Source organism: Eumetopias jubatus, unplaced genomic scaffold (assembly GCF_037043125.1).
Source record: "Eumetopias jubatus isolate StellerSeaLion01/CBP00866 unplaced genomic scaffold, mEumJub1_p1.0 scaffold_14, whole genome shotgun sequence".
In the NCBI taxonomy this organism is placed as follows: Eukaryota; Metazoa; Chordata; class Mammalia; order Carnivora; family Otariidae; genus Eumetopias; species Eumetopias jubatus.
Genome location: NW_028274820.1, coordinates 83,378,349 through 83,405,132, shown reverse-complemented (window position 1 = coordinate 83,405,132; position 26,784 = coordinate 83,378,349). Strand labels below are relative to the sequence as shown.

Genomic DNA, 26,784 nt, shown 5'->3' with positions numbered 1-26,784 from the left:
AAATTGCCCCAGCTACACAGTTGAAGACCTTTATTTTTCCTTCCTCACATGAAGACCTCTATAATTTGGCTCTCCTATCAGTTATCATTACTTGCCAGCTTGTGAATTTGATATTTTTGCACTATAGTTAGTAACAAAAACTTAGTTATTTGGAAATTGGTGAGCAAGAAGCTCTTTCCAGCACACTTTTTGTAAAATTTCAGGCCCAAAATCATATCTCCTTTGTAAACACTGGTAAATATTTTATTGGGAAAAATTAGTCAGGAATAATCAATTGATGCCATAGTTAATTTATTTTTATTACATACGTGTATAATTTGAGCAGAATAATTGGAAAATAATTGGTGAAGTTATTGATGGAAAACATAATACTTTATATGTCTACTGAGACATAAAAAATTAAAATAGTTATTAGCTGCAAAATCATCAGTACCCTGATGCTGTTGTATATATGTATCATCATTATAAATGTAGTGAATGGGAAAAAATAAATCAGTAGGAAAAAAGTTCATGTTCCCAAGGAAGGAAACATTTTGACTTATACTACCAAAAGAAAACCTGGATTAAGATGAAAATGGATAACTTATAGTGAATGTTAAAATGTTTCATTTTACCTTTAATAAGATATGTCTTGTTAAAATATAATATGCAGAGATTGATCAGTAATTAATTATTAAACATTTGACAACCATAAGCATATATGCGATTCCTCGAAAATAGAATTTTCATAAATCACATCTATATTTCCAAAATGGCACTTCTGTTTTTGGACCTTTTCTTTTTGGAAATGCCTTACTTGGATATTGTTGAACGAAATCCCATCAGCAAAATGAAATGGGAAATAAAAAAGGGAAATATTAGCAAAGAGAGACTACGTTACATTGTGGTAAAAAAAACAACCCCCAAATTGCAGTGGCTTAGCAGAGCAGAGGTTTATTTCTCAGTCATGCAAAGCCTGCTGGGACCCTTGGGAGCCACCCTCCTCTGTGTGGTCATTGAGCAATGGAAAATGCTTCCACCAGGTGGATCCCCAGTCTCAGCGGGTAATCTCCACGGTCACTGTGGTGGAGGAAGAGGGAGCTGGAGGGTCCAGCACTGGTTGTCGAATGCTTCAGCACGGAAGTGATCCACACCACTTCCTCCACTCCCATCAGCAGTCTGACCTCCTCATATTGTCCCCTCTCTGCAGGGAGCCTGGGGAGGGTGGGAGACCACCGCGCTATTTGGTGAGTAGTAACTGTCTTCCATGGTGGTTAATTTTACAATTCCTTAATGTATAGTGTTGGTTTGTTTGTTTTTACCTTACTATATAATTCCTGTTGGAAGTACGTATCAAGCTAAAAGATTTTAAACTCTAGTTTGTAAATATGCCACGCTTGAAATACTCATTAACGTAGTACCACCATATTCGGTTGCTAAAAATAAGTCTTCCATGAAAATATAAAGTCATGATTTGGTCATTATTTTTTTGCCAGCTATTCCTGGCTTTCTAATACTACACCTGTATCAATATTTGATTTTCCCAAAACATAAATAATTTGGTCAACATCTTTTGCTTTCTCGAACTTTTATTAAGGCAACATTAGGCACATTAGTTATATGAACGATCTCATTTCCAGACAGTGGATCAGAGTCATGCTCATGATCATCTTCTGTTCCTGGGCTCTGGCCCCTCCTCCATCTTGTCCCTCTCTTTGCTGTTTTCTTGCTTTCTTCTTCATGTGAGCTTCATTCTCTCAGCTGCAGATATGCTTCTCTTTATGAAGGACAAGATGAAGGCCAAGAACCCCACATGACATCCTCGTTTAGCAACTCCTGCAGAAGGAGAAATTCTTTCTCTGACAATAATATACCAGTTCCTGGGAGTCACCCTGTTTGGTCCTGCTTGAGTCTCACTCCCTAACTTTTAACCAGTCCCACTTGCTAGAAGAATGCAGTCCCAATGAAGGATTTGGGACCCATGGTTATCCATGTGCTTGGATGGCCAAGCACATGCTTGATGTGCTACTGGAACCACCTGGAATGTGGATCAGGGAACTGTTCCCAGAGGAACAGATAGGACTCCTCAGTCTGTATCTCCTGCATCATGTTCAAGAATTACATCTACTCTTCTAACTCTGCATTTATATTAGACACTCCAAACTACCTGTTATAAAGTATACATTCAATCAATAGCATTTTTATGTCTTTAATTTTAAAAATATATTAAATAAGCATTGAATTTGTGGTAAGAGCATTCTCAAACTATTTACCAAGAGTAACTCATAAGGAATAAGAATATGAAGTTCTAATTTTGACTATTACATACATGTATATGTATTATAATGATACTTAATATATGTCATATATATATACATATATAATAATTTTAGAATACTAAGAATCTGCAAAGGGTTTTACTAAAATGGTCTCAGTACATGAACCAATGTTTTCTTTTTCTGTCAACATTTTACCAAACTTTCTTTTTTAAAATCAAGGACAAATATTCATTTTTTTTCCTTTAAAATTAGGGTTTTCTGGTGTAGGCTATAGTAGTTTTGTGTATTAGAATAGAGAATATCTGCAATGGGTTCTATCTCTGACACTCTAAGTGGATAATTTTGGAAACTTCTTTCTCCCCTCTCCTATAGAAAGGCTTCTCAGCTACATTTGCTGTGATTGCATAGCCCTTGCATACCTGACAAACAGGCTTCCATACTATGTCGTTACTTAGCTTGTCACCATAGAGGGAGACGGTGCCTTCACCCCTTAGCTCTTTCCCTTTTTCTCCCATGCCCCACTGATTGCCAAATTATAAATCTGTTTTTTTTTTCCCTCTTTCATTTTTGGAATGAACATTCCCAGCCCCAAATATTTAAAGACAAGATCACTTACTCTTATAATGCCAGGTTCTTTGCCATTCAGAACAAAGAGTTTATAACTCATCCCAACAGGTGGTATGGTAACTATTCGATCCAGCCTTGCTACAGGACTTTCTCTAAAAAGTAAATTGGTTCTAGTCATCAAATCCTGAAAACACTTTAGGAGCCTCTCTTATCTTCGATAAATTGATCACTCCTGTCACAGGCACCGTGCCACTGCACCCGGGTCCTCTTGGCTGATCCAAGTCCAGACTGCCGACAGTTATTGCCCAGACCGATGCTCAGCCCTTCCTGGACTGTAGTGGTGTTGCACGCTCCCTTCTTCACTAATTGTCACACTCTGATACCCACTCCCAGCCTGCCTTACCTGCTTTCTGGGTATTTGGATCTCCTGATGAGTTTACCAGGTCTCTAGAACCTTTCCAACCTGTCTAATCTGGTCCGGAGTCATGAAGACCCCATAATGACAAATGCTTGCTTTTTAATTTAATCTGCCTTTTGCTTACTGTTTTCTAACAAATAGTATCTCTGCCTCTGCTGCTGACCTATCAGCCTTCCTTCTCCCTTTTTCTTGCTTTTCCTGTTTGTTTGTTTGTTTGTTTGTTTGTTTTTTCCATTGACTGTCACAGCTGTAATCATTTGGGTAGTCTGATATGTGATGAATACTTTCATTTCCCTTAAAAACCATTTCTTTGTCTGAAAATTCTATGGCTCTGGAAGTTTGATTTCTGGATAGCCAACTTTTCAGTGCACCTCCATATAATGACACCATGCTCCCTCGACTGTTCTGAGTTTTAAAACATCATTTTCCAGCTCTGTCCTCATTTTTTAAAAAATCTGTAAAATGGAAATACTAAGCATTTACTTTCCTAACTATCCTGCAGTTAAAATAAATAATTCATGGAGAACTTTTGGAAATCCTTTCATAAAGGATGTGATGTGAGTACAAACTCTTACCATTATTCAAAGTAGTATATTATTACCAGTTGGATGTAAACAGAATAGAAAGCATCCAGAAAGGAATTATAAGAATAAAGTACAGTACTAAAAATGATTTATTTTTTAAAGGTTAGAAAAATTAAATATGGTTTGATAAACAAAAACTAAGGAGGCATAACAGATGACAAATAACTTAATGGTCTACAAAATAAGCAAACATTCACACAATGGTACTTTGATATAATGCAATTAAATTAAGTCTAATCCCCTTTGGGTTGATATAGTACCTCATAATTTATATTATAATGCATTAAAGGCTATATAAGGAAGACCTTCTGAGATGAATAGCAAAAGCTGAACTTCTGGTACATAACAATTGCTAATGCTTATTCTCACTTATTACTATGTGCCAAACTCTGTTCTGAGTATTTTTCATGTATTAATGTACTGCTTCCTCACAAAGTAGTTCCATTCCCCTAGGAAGTAGTTACCATTACACCATTTTATACTGAGGAATCTGAGTGTACCCAGTCCAGGGTCACACAATGTTAGGTGGCAACGAATGGAGTCAAACCCACGTTGTCTGTGTCCAGGATCCACGCTTTGAATCATCCAGCCATACTGCCTCTGTATTAACACAAAACATCACACTTTAAAGGTTCTTCTCCAGCCTCGATGAATATTCCTTCTCTGTGACTTTTGCTGGTTCTTCTCTCTTTTCCTTAGTCTTAAATTGTAGTAGTTTCCTACTTTTCTAACTCAGTGATCTTTCCTTGGGTGAACTCCTTTATCCTCCTTCCTGATGCTGTTTCCTAAACATATTATTTTGATCTCTGGCCTTCCCTCTAAGCACCAGAACTGCATGTCCAGTTGTCACTGAACATATCAACTCATGTGTTTAGAAGGTATTTCAGGGAGAACAAATCAAAAATAGAAATCATTGCTTTCCTTCAATTTCTAATCTCTGCTAATGGTCCACTCCCTGACCCCAGGGATACTTAACTCCTCTGTTTCCTTCATTCCCTGCATTCACCAAAATCTCTGAGTTCCAAAATTCTCCAGAAACCTCTTAAATCTGGCCTTATTTCTTCATTGTTGCTACTCCCAGTAAGTTCAAGGCTTATCTCTCAGCTAAGCTAACAAAAATCTATCAATCTCCTAACCATTATGTCCCTTTGCCCCCTAAAGTCTGGCATCCAGTCTGCATCCAGTATTACTTTCCTAAAAATAAAACAAGAGAGGGGAAAAAAAAAGAAGGCCTTCTGGATTAAAAATTTTCATGGATTTCCTGAGTTCCAAACCTCCTAGTGCTCTCTCTCTTCTAAGCCCACATTTCTCCTGATGCACTACCATTCTAAATTTTGTATTGCTCCTGAACATGCTTTTTCTAAAAGACGCATTCCCTATTCTTCTTGCCTGGAAAGCACCGAATTTACGGCCCCATAACATCCTTCTTTCTTTCCTTCTTCTTATCCCTGTCAAACTTAATCTGTACCAGTTTTTAGGTGAATATATTTGCCACTTGACTGAAACTATACTCAAGTACAAAGACCATGTTGGATTCATCTGGATAACCTTAATATTTAACCAGTTGCTTGGCACAAAGGAGATGTTTTAAAAGTTTTTTCTGAGTAAAAGAATGGATGATATTTCATGATTTCCCTTGATAACACAACTTGATGTACCTAAACTCTATGGCCATGAGATATCAACAAAGTTATTTAACTTATAGTGGGGAGGGAAGAGCAGTCATATCAGTTATAATTTTTTTTATTATTTATTTGAGAGAGAGGGAGAACAAGAGAGCACGAGTAGTGGGGAGGAGGAGAGGGAGAAGCAGACAGCCTGCTGAGCAGGAAGCCTGACATGGGGCTTGATCCCAGGACCCAGAGATCATGACCTGAGCCAAAGGCAGATGCTTAAACAACTGAGCCACCCAGGGGCCCCATCAGTTATGATTTTTATTTAAAATGATTAAACTACTAGCCTTGTATTAATACCACTAAATGCTCTATCTTGGGCCTTAACATGAGAGGGTTCTCCTTTGTTCTCTCCCTATAAAGAATGATCTGCTATTGAGAGTTCTTATGAAATTGAAGGCTCTGGTGCTAGAAATGAGCTACATCTGGATCTGGGTCTATATATCGATATATATAAATATATAGATATATCTCTATATAAATATAGATAGATAGATATCTGGGCTTATATATATAAAATTAATCCAGCTATAAATCTAAGATTAATGCTTTCTATGCTTGTTTCATATATATCTGTCTTATGTATCAATAAAAAAAGTAATAAAAATAAAGAAAGTTCAAGATCCAAATGAGTTCCCAGATGTAAACAAGCCAATTATTAAAGATGGCTTCCCTAGTTCTGTGCTCTGTTCCATTTAAACTAACAATAAAAGCAACAACAACAAAGCTGTTAAATATTAGATCAAAGTTGTTAATTTTGGGCATTGTTTAATTATGTTAGAGGGAGCATTTTGATATATGCATACTATGCTCAGTCTGGGTCCACAGAAAGAAAACAGAAACAACTTTAGGTATGACAGCAGAGAAAAACTTCAAAAAGGAGTCGGTTAGGGGCACCTGGGTGGCTCAGTCAGTTAGCAGCTGAATCTTGATTTTGGCTCAGGTCATGATCTCAGGGTTGTGAGATGGAGACCCAGGTGGGGTTCGGCGCTCATTGTGGAGTCTGCTTAAGTTTCTTTCTCCCTCTACTCACCCCCCCACACCCACTCACGTGCTCTTTCTCTCTCTCTCTCATAAATAAATAAAATAAATCTTTAAAAAAAGAGAGAAAGAGTTGGTTACAAAGGTTTGGGGCAATAAAAAGTGAAAGGGAACGCTAAAGTAATACAGTAGTACATTCAAGAAGCAGCTACTACTCCCTAGGCCTGGAGAAATAAAGGCGAAAAAATAGAGTTATCAGAACCTAGAAGCTGGGGGAGGGGCCCTGTGGATTTATGATGCATGCTTCCGGTGTGGGGGTGAAGGAAGGGTTTGCTGTGTGGTGGAACTGGCATCCCAGGACTCACAGGAGTTTGGTCCTTCAGAGTTGGAACTCAGACCTCTGAGAAGGGAGCCCTGTCCTGCGGCTGCTGGTACCTCAGGAGCTTGGAGAAGAGTGTCGTGGACCTAGAACTCATTCCTTTGAGGAAGATGCTGCCCAGCTGGCTAATTCTTATCAGAAGTACATGAGGCTATTCTAGAAGTAAAGATAAGAAATGGAGACCAAGCCAAATATTGTTGGTAGAGGTCATTGTTGGGCACTCTAAGAAAAGAGGAAATACCTCTTTTTTCACCTTGTCCTCCAGGCTCCCTCCTGCTCTTGGCACAACAAATCAGAAATCCAGCTAACAAGAAGAAATGTAGTTTGTAAAGATGCCCCAGCATCACAGACCATTAGAGTATATAGAAGAGTGGGTTTGTAGCTGGGAGGCAACCTAACTTCATAACCTGAAAAGATAATAAATCTGAATTATAAATAAATCTCTCATAAATTCTCCCAAAGAGCAGTGGTCTACATTTATTTTCCCAGAAACTTTTAAAAAAGAAGATATATGTCTAGTAATAAAATAAATATGCATCTGTATTCATGTCATGATATCCTATTTTATGCCAACAGTAAATGTAGAAGAGATTCACTATAGGTCAATAACTTTGATTTCTTCTAATTAGCGAGTTACTTTCATCATTTAATGCAAGATAAATACATAATTTATGACCCATAATCAAATTTCATGTAATAAAAGGCCTAATGTGACACCATAGCTACATCATGTCCATTAGAGCTCATCTTTTATAGGTATTGCTAAAGTGAAGTGTGTATGTATTAGTATAAAACAGGGCAGAAGGTGGAAAAAAATGAAGAAGTAAATTATGCTATAAATTATTTAATATTAATTGCCAACTCATTAGTCAGATAAAAACAATAGATCCAGCCAGCAGTGCCATCCACCCCAACCCCCCCCCCCCCGCCTTTTCTGGAGACACTGTGTCTCCTCTGTGGATGAGTGTTTTCTGAAGAACAGTTTTGTTGTGCCAGAAAGGGGCTTCTCAAGATGAGGTCTAATCCAGGGGGGCCCTGGAAACCAGGCACTCCTACTGGAAGCTGCTCTCCTGAGGCCCCCACAAATGCTCAGGGGTCAAGATGCTAATGACTCTGCTTTGTGGTCTTAACCCCGAGATTAGGCTTCTCTTTGGCCCAGGATTCCATCTTCCTTTTACTTCATCCAACACAGTTCAGCATGCATGCACAGTCAAGGCTTTGTTTTGTTTTGTTTTTGTTTTTTTATAAGAGAAAATATCCCAGGCAAGAATATAGCATTAGAAAAAATTGAGTTTCTTAAAGTAGCTTTTAGTATGCAGAGCTGTCCCTCCCTATACTCAGCTCTCTCCTGTCCTGCAGTAAAGCCTGCGAATGTTCTTGGCCTCAGGGCCCACCTCTCATTATGGAATCCTCTAAAGGGAGGGGGGGGGTGGAATGTCTGTTCCTAACTTCTTTAAATTTCCAGAATCTGTCTCTTGTCTTCTCTAGGACACATTTCAAGTTCAAGGGACTTTTTTGTCTTAGCCTTGATTTCCTGGTCCTCAACTAGATATCTATTGCTTTGCACTCTGATCATTCCCTTGAACTGTGTGTTCCACTCAACAGCATGAGGTCCCACCTAAACTCCACTGGCAAATGGCTCCTTGCTGCTTCTACCTCACGGCTAATCTGACTGCAGGTCCACCCTCCCTTTTTGATAGGTACTCACTCTCAACATCAAAGGTTACAGTGGCCTATCATTTATGACTCTTACTTCTACTTCAGTACATATAGCTTTAACCCCATATTCTGGTAGAAACTCTCAAGTTTCACATATACCAATTAGAGAAGTATTGTGATTTCTTCAGAAGGGTTAGAAAATACTCCACACAGAAGGATTTTAAGATGTTAAATCAGTTTCTGAGTTGTTACAATGATTGAAGTGGGGCAAGGACATCACAGCCAAGGGGACTGTCCAGATAAGGCAATTCCAACTGGGTCTGTCTGATGAGAACAGCCACTTAATCTCTACTTATAAATAAGTAAATTCACTGAATTTCATTAGCTTGAATTTCATTAGCTTGAAAATGCCAAGTTAGGTGGCAATGTGCTAATGAAAAGGACCTGGATTTGTGGTGCCTGGGTGGCACAGTCAATTAAGCATCTGACTCTTGGTTTCAGCTCAGGCTGTGATCTCAGGGTCCTTTGATCAAGCCCTGCATCAGCCTGCACGCTCAGTGGGGAGTCTGCGAGAGTCTCTCCCTCTCCCTCTGCTCCTCCACCCCCCCATGCTCCCTCTTTCTGTCTCTCAAATAAATAAATCAATCTTAAAAAAAGGGGGGGACCTGGATTTGGGAGACGGACATATCCAGGTTTGAAGGATGGTCCCTCCACCCACTGTTTTAACTTAAGAAGCTCATTTATACTTGCTGCATGCAAGTTTCCTTATCTTTAAAGAGTTTTATAAGATTCTTATGAAAATGAATGAGATAGCAAATGTAAAATGCAAAGCACTGATAGCCGAGTATACAGTTATATAATTAGGAACATTTCCCACCTGTGCTTCCATCTTCTTTCCACATGCTGCTATTTTTTTTTTTTTTTTAATTTGGGGGAAATATTGACACCATGCTGCTCTTCATTCCTTCCTTATGCTGAAATGGCCATAATCACTATTCCCATTACTTATTAAATTCCTTCTATGTACCTGGTATTTAATACTATCCTATTTCATGCATTCCCAATGGAGCAGAAAGATATAAGTGCATTTGCTGATATTCATTAACAGGATACTTGTCAATAATCATCAGATGAGCAGGCTGGACTAATCTTCACACATTAGTTCTCAGTATCATGATTTAGCTGATGGTTGCTCTCTTTGCTAACACAACTTTTGATATTTTAAGAACCCCTAATCACAAAGACTGAATGATAAAATAATTTAAAAGTCTTATTACTCAGCAAGCCCTGTCTATTCATACCTTCCCTTCTTCAACTTGGGGATCCCAATTATTATTCTACGTTTAAGTTCCTTGGGTAGTTGGTTTCTAACTCCCAAATACAGCCAATTATCAAACTTAGAATGAAAAATTATCAAGACCTGTGTTCCTTTTCAATGTGTCAAATCTATTTTGATTGCTGTACTATCATCACTGCATTTTTAATAGCATCTCCTGATTAACAGATTTTAATCTACCTACTTCACTTAGTTCTAAAACATTTGGGTCTTCTTCATTCCTACTTATGTTTCTGCTCTCTGATTTTGCCATTTAGTTAGGAGCAGACTTTGGCTTGCTGAGCTGGCTCTCACCCAGCTTTCTCTTCTAAAGCCCTCCACCGACTGACCCCTGCTTTGGAGGCTGCATGTTTTCAGATGGCTCTGTGAGTCCTGCTGTGGGACTGTCATATTCTCACTTCTTTCCTGACCTTTTGGCAAGAGCCACAGTCTCTGCCCCAGTACTGTAGCACAATTTGCAAATGTTTTTATTATTAATGGGCCGTATCCCCTTGAAAGAATAAACAGTTATATATAAAGGTTGCATTTTTCTGTTTGTTTAATTGATTTCTAACTTAGTGTTTTTGTTATTCTAAAAGGTCCATTGTAAATGCTCATTGGAAATTACTTATGCTGTGAACTCAATTGAGCACCTGTGGACTTAATTCAGCAGCCATCCATTTTAACCAAGTATATAGTATTTTCCAGTGTTCCATTTGCTTTAAGGGAACTGGATTTTGTACATTCTTAAACATTTCACTTTGTGATTTTAGTAACCTAGGCCAGCAGAGTAGCGACATGTTTTCAAAAGAAGGGCAATTTGAAATTCTATACTTTCAATCAGTGGCAATGGCATTCAAATGTATAACAATTCTATTTTTGAAGATTTCAGTTCTTTCTTTTTTGCTTTCTTTCTACTTTTTTTTTTTAAAACGGGTGATACATTAAGAAATGTACTAAGGGCTCTTTGGAAATAAAGGAAAACAAAGTATAGTATGTATTACCTGTCTTCCCCAAGCATTTTCTAAAGGAGGTCTTATCTACATGCTTGCAAAAAATTACAGTGCTACTGTGCTATTGGTTTATATTTTGCTGATTTTGTTTTTTTAAAGAGATACAAGTATAAATTATGAACACAGAGACTAGAGTATTTATGAATTAGTAGATGGATGGGGCTGTTAAAGGTACCCTAAAAATCATTAGAATCAATCAAGAATCACATTGACAAGCCACATGTGATTAGTTAGCAGACATTCTCGGAGAGCGTTTGAAATGATATTTATATTACATAATACTACGTATTAAGTACTGTGCCTATCTATGAGTTATTGGTTAGATTGCTTCTTTAAAAAATGATGACAACTTATAATACTTTATATCAAAAGCTTTGTTATTATATGAGAATCACAGATATGCTCTCCTCTCCCTATAGATACTAAACCAATTGCAAGATTAATACAGACTTATAAATAAATAAGAAAGTGATCATCTTCATTATAGTATATATGGGTTATAGAATATGGCTTGGATCTGAGAGCTGAATGCTGGCTTCCTAACACTCTTCCCTTCCCCAGTGGCCAAGTCTGGTTCTTGAGACTCATTATAAGAGAGTGAGCAGGTCTGCGGAGCTGAGATTTCCCCTGCCAGTCATGCTGTGGGAAGTAATTCCTTATGGCAGCAGTCACAGAGAGAAGAATGTGCCTCCTACAGCCAACCGATTCCCAAAAAGAGAGCCTGGAAGTAGCTGAGTTGTGCATTCTTAGTGCCTTTGCCTAATCTCATTGATCAGATAAATCACGCCATCTTCCAAGGGGAAACATAGGGGAGATGTCTCGATTAGAGATAGGTTAGGGAGATCTCCATGTAAAATTGGGAGCTAAAAACTCTAAGACATCCTCTATTAGTCTAACTTAGAAAATGCAGAAGCAGCCTGATAGAGATTGGTGATGAGGTCAAAGTCCCAGATGGAGCAAAGCTTTAGATGGTCCACTCAGCAAAGCTGCTTTATTCAGAAGCAGCACAGCAACATCACTCATCATCAGGGAAATGCAAATCAAAACCACAATGAGATATCCTCTTCTACCTGTCAGAATGGCTCGTATCAAAAAGACAAGAAATCACAAGTGGTGGCAAGGATGTGGAGAAAAAGGAACCCTCATGCACCATTGGTGGGAATGCAAACTGATACAGTCACTGCAGAAAACAGTATGGAGGCTCCTCAAAAAATTAAGAATAGACTTACCATATGACCCAGTAATTGCACTACTATTTATGCAAAGAGAATAAAAACACTAATTTGAAAAGATATATGCACCCTTATGTTTATTGCAACATTATTTACGATAGCCAAGATATGGAAGCAACCCATGTGCCCATTGATAGATGAAGGGATAAAGATGTGGTGTGGATGTGTGTGTGTGTGTGTGTACACACCACATCCACACCACATCTTTATCCCTTCATCTATCAATGGGCACATAGAATATTACTCAGCCATAAAAAAGAATGAACTCTTACCATTTGCCCCTACATGAATGGACCTAGAGGGTATAATGCTAAGTGAAATAAGTCAGACAAAGTCAGACAAATAAATCAGACAAAGACAAATACCATATGATTGCACTTATATGTGGAATTTAAGAAACAAAACAAAGAAAAAAGAGACAAAAAAACCCCTCACTTAAATACAGAGAACAAACTGGGGGTTGCCAGAGGGGAGATGTAGGGGGGGGGAGGTGAGACAGATACAGGGGTTTAAGAATACACTTATGTTGATAAGCACTGAGTATAGAATTGTGAAATCATATTGTATACTGAAACTAATATAACACTGTATGTTAATTATACTTTAGTTACAAAAGAAAACTAATAAAAAACAAAACAAATTAAAATTTAAATAGCAGCACAGCTATAAACCTGTGCTAATGCACACATCTGTTCATTTTCTTCTCACATAGAGGCTGCCGTAGGAGTTTTTTCGACAGCTCAGCCCCACCTTCTGCTAAAATCTGTTCTTCAGGGAAAGATGATCATTACTCTCTTAGCACATCCCTGTTAATCTTGTTGGTACATGCTCCTCTTTTCCTTGTCTGGGGGAAACTTTACTCAATGTCTCTGACCCAGTATTTCCTTAATCTTATGGTCCCTGTGCTTTGCTCTGACCCTCCCCTCCAGCTCTGTCCTCTCCCACCATGTGGCAGACGTTCTGTGTTCTGTACCTGGAACTTGGCACCCTGTCTCTTCCGCTGTTAGTCCTACCATTACATTTTGTAACAGAGCCCCTGGTTTCTTAAAGTCAGATGCTTTTTGACCCCCTTTTTCTTGGGGAGGAGAGGGGATTTCATCATAAAACAATTTTATTAGATGAAAATATTTTATCCACTTTCTAGTAAAAACAACACAAACAAACAAAAAGCCCTCAACAACTTTCTCCAGCAAAATCAATAAATGAACAGAACTTCCCAATGCTTCCTTCTTGTACAGACCGGTGACTTTTCAGACACACTTTACATTTATCCTAGCAAAAGTATCTTTATGGACTTTTAGAAGCATTTCAGGCAGTATTCAAATGGGTTTATCATTAAAATCAATCATCTGTGATTTCTGATTGTCACTATTTTGACTAACAGACATTCAGAATTCTAGTTTGTATGTCAGCTTTGTCAAGGAAAAGAGGTCCACCTGACAGAATTACTCAATTTTGAGATTTATGTATAAGGAATACCTAGCTATAAGTCTGTCTACATCTTAATCTATAAAATCAATGATTGCCCTATAATAAAACTACCTAAGTTCAATATTAGTTAAATCTAATTTTTATGAAAATGATTTTATTTGGTTAAATATTGCCATTTAGTTGCTAAGACTCAACTATATTAATAAAGAACTGGCATGAGATGAAGTAGCAAAAGCAAAGCTTCAGGAGACAGGAAACCTAGGATGGAGGCTGGCTGTAAGATTCAATGTGTGACACTTGCTTTGTGTGTCAGTTATCCCCTTTATAGCTCAAATTTCATCATGTATAAAATGTGAATAAGACCTGACACGTTGGTTGTGTTAGGATTAAACTAAAAGAAAACCATGAATATAAAGTTCTTAGCACAGTTCCTGACACATAAAAAGTGCTTTATAAATGCTAATTTGCAAAAATTGTATTTTTTTAAAAATTTACTTATGGGGGGGCAGGGAGGGGCAGAGGGAGAGGGAGTGAGAATCCCAAGCAGACTCCACGCTGAGCGTGGAGCCTGATGCAGGACTCGATTTCATGACCCTGAGGTCATCATGACCTGAGCTAAAACCAAGAGTTGGTCACTTAACGGACTGCGCCACCCAGGCGTCCCACAATGATTGTATTTTTAAGGCTTGTGAAGATCTGGCATAATTAATACTATACAATGAAAGAAAGGATAGTTTGTTTTGTTATTCCTCTCTGAAGTCAGCCTCCCTATTTAGACATCAATTCAAAAAGACAAACAAACAAGGAAGTGGGCCTTGTGGAAACGTGTATAATCTGTACCCATGATTAAAATATTCTGAAACTTATTGACGGCTAGACTGGAAACAGAATCTTTTCACATTCACTGTTTATTATCTTCTTCTATTTCTGAAGTTATTTCCAACCATTATTTTATTTTTTCAATGGTCCTTCCGATTATTAACCTCATTTTACAAATAAGACATTTGTAGCTAAGAATAAATAAAATAAATTGACCAAATGTTCATGGACTCTGTAGGGAAGGGATAATAAGAAGAATTCACATGCTCTTCATTTCCAGTTGATTGTTGTTTGTATGATGCCCCATTACTTCCAACAGTATAAAACTTTGTAAAAGTTGTTAAGTTCTGTACATTTACATTTACATACTTACAAAACGCAAGCTCTCTAAGTTTATGAATAATCCCTCTCCTAAACTGAAGTGTCTTGAAAAAAGCACATGAAGTATTTATGAAAATTTAAATGACAAACAACAATATTCATTCCTTTGTACTTGCCTGTAAAATGAAGATAATAGAAACACACATTTTAAGAGTTGTTTCTTTTGTAACACTTATAATAGTGCTGAATTAAGTTTTGGTAAAATAAAACAAGAAGATGGGCTACATTTAGAAAATTGTCTAGGCTCTATGGAAAGAGAAATTATGTTTCTGTGAAATAGTATATAGTTTTATGAAGCCCATAAAATGGTACCAATACTTACAATATGAATTATGCTTACTTATGAATTCTCAAGATAAACTAATCTGGTTAGAAACTTCCAATCTCAGACTTTATAGTGGATAGGGTAAACATAGATTTAACAAACAGATTAAACAAACTTTCCTAATCACTTGAACTGTTCTTCCCAAGGGTACTGGAGTTGAATGGTCCAAAGATACTCACATCCTAGTTCTGTTATACATTAGCTATGTGACTCTGAGCATATTAATCTTTCTAAATCACCATTTCCTTATCTTTAAAATGGGGACTCTACCAGCATTATTCTGGGGTTAGATGTCATCTGTGTGAAAATCCTGGAATGTAGTGCATGTTTCATAGAAGATGGTGATTATCTGAGTGTGGGTTTCCCTGAAAGCAGAAGTAGAGACAAAGACTTGAGTATAGGCACCTTATTTGAGAAGAAATACCAGGGAGTGTAGGGTTGAGGGAACATGGTGACTGAGACAGGCAAGGAAGCAGAGGTAAGAGGCTATGTGTAGGGTCCATGAGGACCCATTCCCACAAAGACCCCTAAAAATGTGAACCACCTCCCCTACTTATCCATTTGCAAAAAGGAAGCCCAGAGCATTTGTCCACTGTCCTAGTTCAAATTCTGTAAGGATCTTTTTTTGCCATCTTAATTTTAAGAAATGTCACCATCTTATGCTTTGTTTGGTCCAGATGTGTGGTTATGACTGCCAAAACTCTCTAAGTTTAGTCTCCAGGATTTTATGTATAAGGTGGAAGACTTTATTCAACAGACTACTGCTATCATCATCAAGAGAACAGCAGTCAGAATGGGGGAAAGAGCTTTTAGAGGGGGCCTGGCTGAAGTGAGAACTTGAGTTCGAGAGGAATTTAATAGGACATCGTATGCTTTTAGAGAGAAGTGAGGGTTGCAGAGGATGGGGGTAAAACTTTAAAGGAGAAAAGAGAAGCCTAATGGTTTTTATGAAATCTTTCTGTTTGGCGCTCTGTATCTGTATCACCTGTTCAGAGCCTTGTCTTTCCTGAAGGCTTTCAGAGTTAGGCTGCTAACCCAGGACCATGAAGGCTTTCTGCCTTACACAGGTTACCTGTTACCTGTGAGATGTGTACACACATAGTTCTTAACCAGTATTCAAGTCCTCCTCTAAATGGAGTATTGTGTATCTCAGCTATTTTTGGATTGTATTTTGGTATGTATTTTGTGGCTGTGTAACAGAATGCTCAAAGATATCTCATTGACCTGTCCAGTCCCCCTAATGGTCATGCTGTGCATCTAGTCATCTTATACCTGATGCTAATTTGCAATCACTGTGCAAGTCTCAGGGTAACAGTTAACATCAAAAGATTACATTTGAATATTACTTTGCTTATAAGAAAAATTCTCATAAAATTTGTCATTTACATATCATGGTAGAGGGGAGCATTTTGCTGTTAAAGGCCCTGGGACCCAAGTTTTGTGGCTGCTCTAAGTCCATATGGTTTTCTAGGTTATTCTGTGTGGACACTTAAATGTAGATTTTCTATCTCCCAGTCCAGTTTCCTTTCCACTATACATAGCTACATTATCATCATATTTGTATCTCATAAGCTTAAAAAAGATATTTTAAAAATAATTTATATTAAAATATTTTTATATAATGATGTTTACATACATAGATGCATATGCATATCTGTGAACGACTCTGAAAATATTGACTTATAAAATTCAAAATATTTTTAATATCATTATTTATTATATGTTCAACTCTGGGCCGAGTACTATACATAGTAAAGTAGGAGGAACTATAAGACAGTCCTCATCTCTGGAGATTTTACAATCTAGTTTAGGAGATAATTCTAATTCCCAAAGAAAAATCACAAATGGCATGTGTATTAGTCAGGATTATCCAGAGAAACAGAACCAATAAGATATCTAGATCTAGATCTAGATCTAGACATATAGTTATATGAAGGGATTTATTATAGGAATTGGCTAACCCAATTATGGAGGCCGAGAAATCCTGTGACCTGCCATCTACAAGCTGGAGAACCAGGAAGGTTTGTGGTGTAATTCAGTTCTGGTCCAAAGCAACAGGGGGGTCGGGGGGGGGGGCGGGGACAGTGGTATAAGCCTGAGTACAGTGGAACCAGATTATATTTGGATGTCAGGCATAGGAATGTATACTTGAGGATTTGGCAAGGAATTTTTTCCAAGTGTGGCCTGAGGACATCTGGGGGTCCCCCAAAATATTTTAGGTATCTGTGAAGTAAAAACTATTTTCATAATAATACTAAAATATCATTTGTCTTTTTCACTGGGTTGACATTTGCGTTATTGATGCAAGAGTACTTGCAGGTAAGTGCTGGTGCCTTAACATGAATCAAGACACTGACACCAAAACTGTGCTATTAGTCATCATATTCTTCACCACCATGCACTTATATTTAGGGGGGAAAAAAAGCAATTTCAGTTGAATGCTACTGATGAAACAGTCAGAATTACTAATTTCATTAAATCTCAATTTACTGGGTTTCTACATGACGAAAAAAGACGCCCTTCTAAACTTACAAAGTAAGATCGTTGTCTCAAGGAAAGACTCTTATGAGACGGAGTTGCAAGCTGAACTAGATGCTTTTTTCATGGAATGCCATTTTTGCTTGAGGAAATGACTGACAGATAAATTATGGTTATTCAAACTTGAGTATATGGCAGATATTTCCTTGAAAATGAATGGAGTAAAGCTTGTCACTTAAAGGAAAACAACTGATAGAATTTGTTGCCAATGATAAAATTTGAGCTTTCAAGTAAAGAGTAGAATTTTGGAAAACATGTACTATCACCATGAGCTTGGAAACTTTTCAATTCTTAAAGAATTTTCTGATGGGATCAATGGTGATATTAACAAATGCAATTTTTTGATAATGTATAAGGAAATGTGTCATTAAGAAAGACTAGTATAGTTTGGTGAGCAAATATTACCCAGTAATAGGCACATGATGTTACAAAATCATGCAGGGATGAAAGATCCATTCAAAGTCTGAAATAGACCAATCGAATTTAATGTAATGGTATATGGAAAGTTTATTGACATTGTTTTGGATTCCACATTACAACTAACCTTTAAGAAACTACTATAGTTGAGTAATAGGGTAATATCAAAGAAGAATATCTATAATTATCTGTAAAGGTTATTAAAATACTCCTCCATTTTCCAGCTACATTATCTGTGTGAGACTGAGTTTTCTTTATATAGTTTAACCGAAACAACATATAACCACAGAAGGCATATAGAAGTAGAGTCCAGTTGTCTTCTATTGAGCCAGGAATTAAAGCTATTTGCAAAAATGTAAAACAAAACAAAAAGCCACAAGTATACTTGTTTGTGTATTATTTATTGTATTTTGAATAAATACTTTTCAAAAAATGTGTTTACTTGTTAAACATATAGTGGGCTAACCATTATTATTTTTTGAAAACTTCACAGATATTTTTTAAATTTGTTTTAATTTCAAATACTATAAATATTGACAAATATAGCCCACATAAACAAAAGCACTTAGGCATCCTCAATAATTTGTAAGATTTTGAAGTCTTGAGACCAAAAAGGTTGAGAATTGCTACTTTGGCAGAAAGGTAACCACAAAAGATTTGTGAGTCTTCTGTTTTGTCTCGCTTACATCCGGCCTTTATATATGACAGTAGCTGTGGTTTTAATTCCTTTTTAAATCTCCTTAAAAACAAAGCTCTTTAACAGTCAGCGTTTCATATAAAAGCCTCTAGGAAAATCCCTGAGCTTCCTTCCCCAGACACCCCTAACCATTTCGGGGTTTACAATTACTTATGGAGACCAAGGGCAAACCGTCCTGTGCTTATTTCACGCCCTCATGCTTTTGCTCCTGCTCTTCCTCTTATCTGGAAAACTCTTCATTTTTCCCCTTCCCTATATTTAACGTGTCTGTCAAGATCTATTTTGGGCACATCTCCTCCAGGAAACCGTAACGGAACTCCTAGTCATGGTTATATACTACTTGTTTGTGCCTCTATCTCTCAGTGTCAGTATTTAGCATATTATTGTGACATTTTTGCTTCTGTATCTGTTTTCTCTCATGATTAATAAACCTCTTGAGGATGTAGACCTTGTGACTAATACATAGTTGTTACTTACAAATGCTTGATTTAAATTTGCTTGTTTAATAATGCTTAATAAATGATAAATTCTTGCTTTAAAATGATATAATAAAATATTAATTAGGAGAGTTAACCTGGTGACAGACTTCAAAATGATTTCAAGTCAAGATCAACAATATGACTTAAGAACAATTCTGATAAATGCACAAACAAATACATACATCAAACTTGCTTTTTCTCCTTGTTGACATGCAGATCAAGCAACAGTAGGTTTTGTAAAAAAAAAAAAAAAACCTTCAACAATGGATTCATGCAAACACAACTTGACTCAGCTTTCCAAAAAGGGAGGCAATTATTTAATAGTTTTTTTTTTAAGATTTTATTTACTTGAGAGAATGAGAGAGAGAGAGAGAGAGCACAGCAGAGGGGGTAGGGGCAGAAGGAGAAAGCAGACTCCCTGCTAAGCAGGGAGCCCAATGCAGGACTCATCCTGGCATTCCAGGATCATCACCTGAGCCGAAGCCAGTCGCTTAACCAACTGAGCCACCCAGGTGCCCTTTAATAGTTTTAATAGGACATTTATTTTACAAAGGCCAACTCTGACATTTTAAGGTCATTGTTGCAAATTTGATTTCATGAAAATCTGTGCAAGAGTTTTTAAGGAAATAACAATCATACTGATTTGTTGGAGAGACCATGACTTTTTTTTTTTAAATCACTGTGCTAATATTAAATGAATGAATAAGCTAAACTTAAACTCTTCTTTGAATTAAATACAGCCTTTAAACAGTAGTTACATTTTTAAATGAGCACTTGCTAAGAAATGTGTTCACTTACCTACAACGACCAACTTTAAATTTTTCCGGACACAGAAAAGGCATTTGACTACAGGATTGATAGATCAGTGCTTATCATTAATTTCTACACATTCATGCCATTGAAATGCATGCTAGGAGCTACAGGGACTTGTTTGATCGCTTTTCCAGGTGTCTTCCTGTCTCAGCTCTTACTGTCGTCATCCTGTAGGTCTATTAGCATACTGCATGGGCTGCGTTTGCACCCCTTTCTTGCCAAGAGGTGCCCTGCTGTTGTTCCATCATTGGGGTAACCAGCTGTTACTTATTTAAAGCCTCCATCATTTTGTATGACAGAGTAACTTAATTATACCCTGCTTTGGAGATGTTAAATGAAATTATCTTCAAAACAAGTGCACTTCATTTAATATTTTTCTCCATCAAGTACTTGAACTGTGACATTTACGTCATAAGCACTAAGTAAGCAAACACTTTATAAATTGAGGCCTTCAGATAGGGTAATTATCGTGGAGGCAGAGCACTACTCTAAAGTACCTGAGATAAAAATTGTGGTGGCTGATGCTCAGGTCTGAATAAAAAGGTTTTGGAAAAATGAAAATTTGATAAACAGATAATAAGTTGTGGTCATCTACACTGTCGACCAAATTTTGTTTTTCAGATTTTGGATAGGGTCACATTCGAGCTGGTTGCAATCCTTGCAGTGGATCATAAAATCTGTTGAGGATGAAGATGGATGGTCAGCTGAGGATTAAAAATATATACAATTTGGGTGCCTGGGTGGCTCAGTTGGTTAAGCGACTGCCTTCGGCTCGGGTCATGATCCTGGAGTCCCGGGATCGAGTCCCGCATCGGGCTCCCTGCTCAGTGGGGAGTCTGCTTCTCCCTCTGACCCTCTTCCCTCTCGTGCTCTCTATCTCTCATTCTCTCTCTCTCTCTCTCTCTCAAATAAATAAATAAAATCTTTAAAAAAAAAAAATATATACAATTTGGGGGGCACCTGGGTGGCTCAGTCAGTTAGGCATCTGACTCTTGGTTTCAGCTAAGGTCATGATCTTGGGGTCATGGGATGAGCCCTGTGTAGGGCTCCACTCTCAGGGCAGAGTCTACTTGTCCCTCTCCCTTTGCTCCTCCACCTCCCCCATAAATAAATAATATATTTTAAAAAACATATACAATTTCTGACTGCCTCTTTTAAAAATCCTCTTTAGTTGAAGGACTACATTTCACTTTGGAATGTGGAAAATAGAATATTCCAAATTGTTTTAGGACAGCAGCTGAAACTGATTGGCTGGTTAAATGTGTCCGGTGTTGCTGAGAGAGAGAGAAGGACTGAGAAATGGCCATTTGGATTTGGCAACCTGGAAGTGAAGGCAAAGAGCAGTTTTCATAGAGCCTGATTGGAGTGGGTTCAACAGAGACTGGGAGAAAGGCAATTGGATTTGGCAAACAGAGATAACAATTTCACCGAATTTTACTGTAAAATGGTTAAAATGAGTATTTTTAATGGTTGAGAATTAAAGAGGGGAAATCATCAGATGTGCTGTCCTTTAACAGGTCAAAGAGATGGAATCTTGTACACAAATGGTGACTTGACCTTAGATCATAACAAGAGAAAAGACAGAAATAATGATTACAGAAGCCAGTAGGTTACTGATGTGGTTTAGAAGTATGTGAAAGTGGATGGAACTAGAGGGTATTATGCTAAGGAAACAAGTCAATCAGAGAAAGACAATTATCATATGATCTCACTGATATGAGAAATTTGAGAAACAAGACAGAGGATCATAGGGGAAGGGAGGGAAAAATGAAACAAGACGAAACCAGAGAGGGAGACAAACCGTAAGAGACTCTTATCTCAGGAAACAAACTGAGGGTTGCTGGAGTGGAGGGGGTGGGAGGGATGGGGTGGCTGGTGATGGACACTGGGGAGGGTATGTGCTATGGTGAGCGCTGTGAATTGTGTAAGACTGATGAATCACAGACCTGTACCTCTGAAACAAATAATACATTATATGTTAATAAAAAATAAAAAATAAATTGACCTGGAAATAAAAAAAAAGAAGTAAGTGAAAGTTCTGTCTTTTTTGTTTCCTCAGTGAAATAAGAACTAGTTACCAGATAAACGTGAGAAGAAGAGTAGGTATTGCAGTTTTGAGAAGGGCATGTAAATTAGTTAGGTTCTTGAAGAGGGGGATAGTGAAATGAGGAAAGTCCAATAGAACCGAAGGGGGCCCAGTTGAAGCTTATCATCAAAAATTTAAAATGAGGCTAATTTACAACAAGCTCACTTTTGGCTTTCCAATGGGTGCAGGCATGAAAGCAGCAGTGAGTTAAATTTAAACAGGCTTGGAATTCAGTTTTCTGGAACAAGAGAGGAATAAGAGAGTGGAGGGTATTCACAAAGCGATTTTTTTAATGGCAGACAATGAAATCTAAGACATAAGGAAGGAATAGAGGAACACAAGGGGGCTTAAATATTGGTGTATTGGTGGAAAGTGTCGGGTTGAAGAGTTATTGGTATTGGTACAGAAGGAAGAGGCTTGAAAGAGTAGGAGAGCAATCAGAGCTTAGGATGCTTAAAGGTGAGACTTTGGCAGATGTGCAGTTGTTATTAAGACAAATGGGATGAAGCACACGATTATTGCAAGTAAGGAATGCAAGAAACTGAGAGGCCGAGAAATTGGATCAATGTAGATTTAGATACTGATATCCACAATATTGGGAGAGAGAGAAATAATTAGTCTGATGAATCTTTAATATTACAAAATGATATTTTGTCCTTTTTCTCGTTATTTGGCCTTTCATTCTATTTGCAACAGTTGTTTCTCTCTGATTTTAGGCATGTGACATGGGCAGATATTGAAATTTAATGGTCAATACCACAGATCCACCATGTCCTACAGCACTTTGTGGTCTTTATGGTTTATGAGACAATTTCACATGCATTATCTCATTTTATTTTCATAGTTATCTAGTGAGACAATTAGAGATGGCATTGTTATAACCATTTTATAGATGAGGAAATTGAAGTTTGATGATATTAAATCATTTGCCAAACTTGGTATGGCTAGGAAATGACAGATTTTCCTTGGGAACATATTCCACATGGGTATGTTTTGTGCATGTTAAATGGAAGAAATTTATTAAGTCTCAAACCTAAATATATTTATCTCATCCTTTGTTGTTTTTAGAAAAACCTTGCCTTTGCACGAACATTTTTATGCAATGGGAATTTATGATAAGATGTATTATTTTTAAATTCTAAAACACATTTTAGTTTGGTGATAAAATACTTTCATATTTTTTTCTGTCTTGTCCTTAAACACTGTTTTTATTTTTTAAGAAATTAGAGTATTCTTATGATGCCTTAGTTATTGTAAGGCAATATGTTATTAGGAATACGCATGTCGGGGCGCCTGGGTGGTACAGTTGGTTAAGCATCGGACTCTTAGTTTGGGCTCAGGTCATGATCTCAGGCTCTTGAGATGGAGCCCTGCATCAGGCTCAGCACAGAATCTGCTTCAGATTCTCTCTCCCTCTCCCTCTGCCCTTCCCACTTGTGCTCTCTCTCTCTGAAATAAATGAATCATTAAAAAAAAAAAAAGAATGCACATGATACTTAAAATGTGCTAGACTAACTGTTCTTATGACTATAGATCTAAAAGTAAGTAAAATACTGGGAGCAACTATTCAGCAGGACAGTAAAACACTTCCAAAATGAGAAAATAATAAATATACCAGGGTATCTAATTAACTGGTCAAATCATAAAAGCCTTAAGATCCTATCAGTGAATTATGAAAAAACCCATGAAATTTTCAATATCTGTTCTTATTTAAAAGAAAAAAATCTGTGACAAAAATAATAGAGATGCTCCCATTTTATAATGAAGTGTATGTATCTTAAAAAATTAGCATTATTCATAATGATGAGATTCTAGAGAGATTCTTTATAAAATCAGCAACAAAATAAAGATGTTTATTTGTATTTTTTATTTGGAATTTGTCCACCCAGAAATTTAGGCCAGTGCAATTAGACATTAAACAGAATTAAGAATTCTACTTCTTTTTTTTTTTTAAGATTTTATTTATTTATTTATTTGAGAGGGAGAGAATGAGAGACAGAGAGCACGAGAGGGAAGAGGGTCAGAGGGAGAAGCAAACTCCCTGCTGAGCAGGGAGCCCGATGCAGGACTCGATCCCTGGACTCCAGGATTATGACCTGAGCTGAAGGCAGTCGTTTAACCAACTGAGCCACCCAGGAGCCCAAGAATTCTACTTCTTGACAAGGAAGAGGGAAACGTATCTTTTTTCCCCCAGCTATCATATCCCTCAACTATCAAAAGATATCAAATAAATGCTTCTTACATTAATAAGAAATTTTAGGTCACAATACAATGACTGGACACATTGTACATAGCAAAAAAAAAATCAACATCTTTTTTATATCCTATGAGTAACCAGTTAGAAAATGTAATGGATAAAAAAAAACCCTATTTATAATGGAATCATTAAATCCCAAGAATAATTCTAACAAGAAAATGTAGTACCTGCATAAGAAAATTGCAGGATTCCATTGAAAGATTGAAAACAAGATTTGAATAAAGTATGCAACATTACCAGAAAGACAAATAAAGGCATAAAGTTTAAAAAGGAAAAAACTCTCATTGTTTACAGATAACATGAATTGTGAATATAGGTAATTCAAAAGAACTTACAGCTAAGCTGTTAGAACTAATAAGTAAATTTAACAAAATCACAGAATATAAGTATATATGTAATTAATTGTATTTCCATGTAGAAATAATACATAAAAAATGAAATTTTTTAAAAAATCACTTAGAATAACATAAGTATCAAATACCTAGAAATAAATCTGACAGGAGGCGGAGCAAGATGGCGGAGGAGTAGGAGACCTAGATTTCGTCTGGTCTCAGGAATTCAGCTGAATAGGGATCAAACCATTCTGAACACCTACGAACTCAACAGGAGATCGAACAGGAGAGTAGCAACAACTCTCTGAACAGAGAAGCGACCACTTACTGGAAGGTAGGGCGTGCGGAGAAGTGAATCCAAGGCGATATTCGGGAGGATAGACGGCGGGGGAGGGGGCCTCTGTCGGCCGCTTCTGGCAAGTGCTAGAGCCGCGGGGCACAAAATCGGACCTTTTAGAAGTCGGCTCCGCTGAGGGACGTCGCTGCAGTGGCTAAGCGGGGGGTGGAATCCTCCCGGGACAGTGTGGTCTCAGGACCCTTGGGGTCACAGAGAGACCGGGGGTGCCTGAGTGCGCCAGAGCTCCCAGGTATCAGAGCAGGGAAGCCGGCTGCAGATACGGAGCAGAGTCGCGGGCTCTCAGCTCGGGGTTGCCATAAACTGTGATCCACAGCCCAGTCAGGGCACGGCTCCCCCAGCAGGGACCCAACAAGCAGCAGATCCGGGGAGACTCCCCTTCCTTCCCGGGGAGGAGCGGTGCGGGAACGCGCTGCAGGGATCTGCTGGGTTTGGAGACTCCACACGGGGTCGCGTGCCAGAGATAGCAATGCTCGGTCACAGGCCGGGTGAGCACGGAGTGCGGCCGGAGACCGGGGACACGGAAGTGACTGCTTTTCTCTGGGGGCACACTGAGGAGCGGGGCCCCGAGTTCTCAGCTCTTCCGAGTGGAGATTGGGAGGCCACCATTTCTGCCCTGGGCCTCCAAAGCTGTACCAAGAGCTTGCAGGGAACAAAAGCTCCTGAGAGCAAACCGGAGCAGCTACCTTAGCCCAGATCGACAAGGGCGGGGCAATTCCGCCTCCGGCAAAGACATTTGGAAACCACAGCAACAGGCCCCTCCCCCAGAAGATCAACACAAACAGCCAGCAAGCCAAGACCAAGTTGATCGATCAAGGAGAATGGGAGAACTCCAGCGCTAGGGGAATACTGCACATAGATTCATGGCTTTTTTTTTTTTTTTACCATGATTCATTATTTCATCAAAGTTAATTTTTGTTGACTGTTTTTTTTTTATTTTTCTTTTTCCCTTTTTCAAACAACATCTTATCAATCCCTTTTTTTAAAAAAAAACATTTTTTATTTTTCATTTTTAGAGTCATATTTTATCCCTTCATAGTAGTTACCCTTATTTTTGGCATATATATATAAGTTGTTCTCTCTTTAAAATTTTGAGGTACAGTTTCTTCTAACAGATCAAAATATACCCTAAATCACTAGTGTATGGCTTTGTTCTAGTCTCCTGCCTGATCACATTCTCTCCCTTTTTCCTTTTTTTTTTTTTCTTAAATCTTCTTTCTTTTTTCAAACAACTTCTCTTACCAAGTCCTTTTATAAAATCTTTTATAATTTTCATTTTTACAGTCATCTTCCATCCCTTCATTGTATCAACCCTTATTTTGTACATATATGTCTTTCTTCCTTTAAAATTTTAGGAGGCACTTTTTTCTAACAGACCAAAATACGCCCAAAATCTAGTGTGTGGCACTGATCTATGCACTAGCCTGATCATATTTGATCATATTCTGCCTTTCTTGTATTGTTTTGTTTTTGTTTTTATCTTTTTTTTTTCTTTTTCTCTTTCTTTTTTCTTTCTTTCCCTTTCTTTTCCCCTGGTGTCAGGTCTTTTCTGATTTGTATACAGTATATTTGCTGGGGACGTTGTAAACCTGTTAGCATTTTGTTCTCTCATTCGTCTATTCTCCTCTAGACAAAATGACAAGACGAAAGAAATCACCTCAGCAAAAAGAACAAGAGGTAGTACCATCAGCCAGGGACCTACTCAATACGGACATTAGTACGATGTCGGACCTAGAGTTCAGAATCATGACTTTAAAGATACTAGCTGGGCTTGA

The 26,784-nt window shown here is 37.7% G+C and overlaps 1 protein-coding gene and 1 long non-coding RNA gene across 2 annotated transcripts in view; one reads left to right on the top strand and one right to left on the bottom strand.

Annotated features, from left to right (window-relative positions):
• The window catches only part of GRM8 (glutamate metabotropic receptor 8), a 757,410-nt gene that overhangs the window by 697,249 nt on the left and 33,377 nt on the right, over nucleotides 1–26,784 (top strand). The gene's annotated exons all lie outside the window — the stretch shown is intronic.
• Nucleotides 1,562–25,083, bottom strand: LOC114210636 (uncharacterized). Its single transcript, XR_003609550.2, has 4 exons — nucleotides 24,983–25,083; nucleotides 4,292–4,427; nucleotides 2,875–2,977; nucleotides 1,562–1,815 (listed from the first exon to the last, which is right to left on the bottom strand). It is a non-coding gene; the product is annotated as an uncharacterized LOC114210636 (long non-coding RNA).